Raw genomic sequence first — 6,142 nt, 5'->3', positions numbered from 1 at the left:
GGGTCTGGTCCTCCCAGGTCGGGTGTGGGGACTATCTTGACCAACTGGCTGATTTCTCCCGAGAAACAGCCTCCCTTTTCCACATTGGCTTATTACCATCCCTGAATTCTCACCATGAGGACACTGAAAAGTTGGCAGCACCATACGGGAAATAGCTAAATTCCTATCATCTGGTGAACAGAGACAAATGTATTGTCATGAAAAGTCCAGAATAAGGAAATCTATAGAGACAAAAGTAAATTAGTGGTTGCCTGAGATTAGAGGTAGGAATGAATTATAAATGGGCATGAGGGCTCTTCTGCATAGATGCAAAAATTCTCAAAACACTAGCAAACCAAATCTGGCCACATAAATAAAAATAATTGGACACTATGGGATTATCCTAGGAATGCAAGGTTGATTTAAAATCTGATAATTAATGCAATACACCATATTAGTAGAATAAAGTATGAAAACCACATGATCATCAATAGATGCAGAAAACGTATTTTTACAAAATTCGACACCCCTTGCCCTGGCCAGATAGCTCGTTTGGTTAGAGCAGGGGTCCCCAAACTGCGGCCCCCTGAGGCCATTTATCCAGCCCCCACCGCACTTCCAGAAGGGGCACCTCTTTCATTGGTGGTTAGTGAGAGGAGCACATTGACCATCTCATTAGCCAAAAGCAGGCCCATAGTTCCCATTGAAATACTGGTCAGTTTGTTGATTTAAATTTACTTGTTCTTTATTTTAAATATTGTATTTGTTCTCGTTTTTTTACTTTAAAATAAGATATGTGCAGTGTGCATAGGGATTTGTTCATAGTTTTTTGTTTTGTTTTTTTACAGAGACAGAGTCAGAGAGAGGGATAGTTAGAGACAGACAGACAGGAACGGAGAGATGAGAAGCATCAATCATTTTTCCTTGCGCGTTGCAACACTTTAGTTGTTCATTGATTGCTTTCTCATATGTGCCTTGACCGTGGGCCTTCAGCAGACGAGTAACTCCTTGCTTAAGCCAACGACCCTGGGTCTAAGCGGGTGAGCTTTTTGCTCAATCCAGATGAGCCCCTTTTTGCTCAAGTCAGATGAGCCCGCGCTCAAGCTGGCAACCTCGGGGCCTTGAACCCGGGTCCTCTGCATCCCATTCTGATGCTCTATCCACTGCGCCACCGCCTGGTCAGGCTGTTCATAGTATTTTTTATAGTCCAGCCCTCCAACGATCTGAGGGACAGTGAACTGGCCCCCTGTGTAAAAAGTTTAGGGACCCCTGGGTTAGAGCAGAGGTTGCTGGTTCAATCCCTGGTCAGGATACATGCAGGAACCAGATAAGTGTTTCTGTCCCTCTCCCCCCTACCTCTCTAAAATCACATTTTTAAAAAAAATTAACACCCCTCCATGATTAAAAAAAAACAACTCAACAAATAGGAATAAAAGGGAAGTTTTTCACATGATAAACAGCATCTATGAAAAACCCACTTAATTGTGAAATATCAAAAGCTTTTTCCACCCCCACCCCTGGATCAGAAACAAGACAGGGATGTCTATTCCTTCCATTTCTTTCAACATGGTGCTAGGGGTTCTACTCAGGGCAATTAGGCAAGAAAATGAAGTTAAAGGCATCCAGAAGGGAGGAATGAACACTAGTTCCATTTGCAGATAACATAATCTCTTATAAAGAAAGTCCGTAAATCAGTTTGATAAAGTGGATACTTAACAAAAAAAAAAAGTCCTAAGTAATTCATTAAAGCATATAAAACTAATAAATGAGTTTGGAAAGGTTGTTGGATACAATCTCAACATAAAAAAATCTGTTATAGGCACTGGCCAGGTTTTTCAGTTGGTTAGAGCTTCATCCCGACATGCCAAGGTTGTGGGTTTGATCCTAGGTCAAGTCAGGGCATATACAAGAATCAACCAATGACAGCATGAATAAGTGGAACAACAGGTCAATGTCTTTCTTCTTTTTCTTTACAGGGACAGAGAGAGAGTCAGAGAGAGGGATAGATAGGGACAGACAGACAGGAACGAAGAGAGATGAGAAGCATCAATCATCAGTTTTTCATTGCGACACCTTAGTTGTTCATTGATTGCTTTCTCATATGTGCCTTGACCACGGGCCTTCAACTGACCAAGTAACCCCTTGCTTGAGCCAGAGACCTTGGATCCAAGCTGGTGAGCTTTGCTCAAACCAGATGAGCCCGTGCTCAAGCTGGAAACCTCGGAGTCTTGAACCTGGGTCCTCGGCATCCCAGTCCGACACTCTAGCCACTGCACCACTGCCTGGTCAGGCTCTGTCTTCCTCTCTTTAAAAAAATCAATAAATACAAATTAAAAAAAAAACAACTACACCTCGCCTGGCCTGTGGTGGCGCAGTGGCTAACGCGTTAACCTGGAACACTGAGGTCACAGGTTTGAAACCCTGGGCTTGCCTGGTCAAGGCACATACAACAAGCAATCATTGAACAACTAAAGTGGAGCAACTATGAGTGATACTTCTCACTCTCCCCCCCTTCTCTCTGTTAAATCAATAAATAAAATCTTAAAAAAAAAACACAAAAAACTACACCTCACACCCTACTTAAGAAGTCTCTAAGGAAATCCAGAGACAATAGGGAGACAGAGGCAAAGACCTAGAGAAAATTTAAAAAGAAAATCAGTTGTACTTCTATACTTCAACAATGAACAAGCCAAAAAATAAAAGTAAGAAAACTTAGTTTATAATAACCTCAAAAATAAAATACTTAGGAATAAATTTAACAAGTGCAAAACTTGCATTCTGATAGCTACAAAGCATCATTGAAAAAAGTTAAAGAATAAGTAAAGAGGCCCTAGTTGGTTGGCTCAGTGGTAGAGCATTGACCAGGCATGGGTAAGTCCCTGGTTTGATTCCTGGTCAGAACACACAGGAGAGGTGGCTATCTGCTTCTCTCCCCCTCCCCCTTCTCTCTCTTCCCCCACAGTCATAGCTCAATTGATTTGAGTGCATTGGCCCCAGGTGCTGAGGATGGCTCCATGGAGCCCCCAGCTCAGGCACTAAAAATAGCTCAGTTATGAACATCAGCCCCAGATGGAGTTGCTGGGTGGATTCCAGTTGGGGCACATGTGGGAGTCTTTCTCTGTATCTCCCCTCCTCTCACTTAAATAATAAAAAGACATCTCATGTTCATGGATTGAAAGACTTACTAGTGTTGAGATGCCAATAATCCCCAAATTGATTTACAAATTCAATGCAGTTTCATAAAAATTCTACCTGGCTTCTTTGCAGAAAATTGACAAGCTGATCTTAAATGTCATATGGAAATCCAAGGGACCCAGAATAGCCAAAATCTCAAAAAAAGAAAGTTGGAGGACTCACACATCTGGAGTTATAAAAACTTATTAAAAAGCTACAGTAGTCAAGACAAAAATGAGAAAAGACATAGCTCAATGGATTAGAACTGAATGTCTAGTAAGCCCGTATATTTACAGACAATTGATTTTTTTTTTTTTTTTGTATTTTTCTGAAGCTAGAACCGTGGAGGCAGTCAGACAGACTCCTGCATGCGCCCCACCGGGATCCACCCGGCACGCCCACCAGGGGGCGATGCTCTGCCCATCCGGGGCGTCGCTCTGTCGCGACCAGAGCCACTCTAGCGCCTGGGGCAGAGGCCAAGGAGCCATCCCCAGCGCCCGGACCATCTTTTGCTCCAATGGAGCCTCGGCTGCGGGAGGGGAAGAGAGAGACAGAGAGGAAGGAGAGGGGGAGGGGTGGAGAAGCAGATGGGCACCTCTCCTGTGTGCCCTGGCCGGGAATCGAACCCAGGACTCCTGCACGCCAGGCTGACGCTCTACCACTGAGCCAACCGGCCAGGGCCAGACAATTGATTTTTTTACAAGGTGCCAAGACAAATTCAAGGAAAAAATTTTTCAACAAATGGTCTGGGATAACTGGATATCAAATGCAAAAGAATAAAGTTGGTCCTGACCAGGCAGTGGCGCAGTGGGTGGAGCATCGAACTGGGATGTGGAAGACCCAGGTACGAGACCCCGAGGTCACCAGCTTGCGCACAGGCTCATCTGGTTTGAGCAAAGTTCACCAGCTTAGACCCAAGGTCATTAGCTCTAGCAAGGGGTCACTCGGTCTGCTGTAGCCCTCCGGTCAAGACACATATGAGAAATCAATTAATGAACAACTAAGGAGCCACAATGAAGAATTGATGTTTCTCATCTCTCCCTTCCTGTCTGTCTGTCCCTATCTGTCCCTCTCGCTGACTCTTTCTGTCTCTGCCACACACACACACACATACACACACATACACATACACACACACATACACACACATACACACACATACACACATACACACACATACACACACATACACACATACACACACATACACACATACACACATACACACATACACACGCATACACACGCATACACACATACACACATACACACATACACACATACACACATACACACATACACACATACACACGCATACACACGCATACACACACATACACACATACACACATACACACATACACACATACACACATACATACACACATACACACATATACACACATACACACATACACACACATACACACACATACACACATACACACACATACACACATACACACATACACACATACACACACATACACACATATACACACATACACACACATACACACACACATACACACACACACACAATGAAGTTGGACCTCTAACAACATCATATACAAATTCTAACTCAATGTATCGAAGACCTAAATACAAGCACTAAAACTATAAAACTCTTAGAAAAAAGTGTAGGCATAAATCTTTATGGCCTTGGATAGGCCATGTTTCTCTCTCTTTTTTTTTTTTTTTTTAATTTATTTTAAAGAGGGGAGAGAAAGAGAGAGAGAGAAAGGTGGGATGAACAGGAAGGATCAACTCCCATATGTACCTTGACCAGGCAAGCCCGGGATTTTGAACCAGCAACCTCAGCATTCCAGGTCAACACTTCATCCACTACACCACCACAGGTCAGGCACAAATTTCTTAATATGACACCAGAAGCACAAACAATAAAACAAACAAACAAAAAACCCCAGATAAATTGGACTTCATCAAAATTAAACTTTTGTTGCAAAAGATATCAAGAAAGTGAAAAGACAACCCAACCTACAGAATAAGAAATATTTGCAAATCATTTAATTAAATTGTATCCAGAAATAAAATGAACTCTTACAACTCAAAAATATAAATAACCCAATTTAAAAATGGACAAAAGATATGATAGACATTTCTCCAAAGATATATTATACAAATAGCCAATAGCTCATGAATATTCTCAACACCATAGCCACCCTCCAGAGAAATGCAAATCAAAGCTACAGTATACCACCTCATACCTACTAGGATGGCGATAATAAAAAAGACGTAACAAGTGCTGGCGATAAAGTGGAGAAATTCAAACATTTGCACACTGTTAGTGGCAATGTAAAATGGTGCAGCCACTTTGGAAAAAAGTTTGGCAGTTCCTCAAGAGGTTAAACATAGCCCTGGCCAGGAAGCTCAGTTGGTTAGAGCTTTGTCCCACTATGGCAAAGTTGTGGGTTTGTGCCAGTCAGGGCACATATAAGAAACAATGAATGAATGCATAAATAAGTGGAACAACAAATTGATGTTTCTCTCACTCTAAAATAAAAAAAATTTTTTTTTGTATTTTTCTGAAGTTGGAAATGGGGAGGCAGTCAGACTCCTGCATGTGCCTGACCGGGATCCACCCAGCATGCCCACCAGGGGGCGATGCTCTGCCCACCTGGGGCGTTGCTCTGTTGCAACCAGAGGTGTTCTAGCGCCTGAGGCAGAGGCCATGGAGCCATCCTCAGTGCCCGGGCCAACTTTGCTCCAATGGAGCCTTGGATGCGGGAGGGGAAGAGAGAGACAGAGAGGAAGGAGAGGGGGAGGGGTGGAGAAGCAGATGGGCGCTTCTCCTGTGTGCCCTGGCCAGGAATCGAACCTGGGACTCCTGCATGCCAGGCCGACGCTCTACCACTGAGCCAACCGGCCAGGGCTAAAATAAAAATTTTAAAAAAGGTTTAAACAGCTCTGGCCAGATAGCTCAGTTGATTGAGCATCATTTCCAAATGCAAAGATTGTGGGTTCAGTA

This window comes from Saccopteryx leptura, chromosome 3 (genome assembly GCF_036850995.1).
Source record: "Saccopteryx leptura isolate mSacLep1 chromosome 3, mSacLep1_pri_phased_curated, whole genome shotgun sequence".
Classification (NCBI taxonomy): Eukaryota; Metazoa; Chordata; class Mammalia; order Chiroptera; family Emballonuridae; genus Saccopteryx; species Saccopteryx leptura.
The sequence above is the reverse complement of the archived record's forward strand: the minus strand, read 5'-3'. Positions refer to the sequence as shown.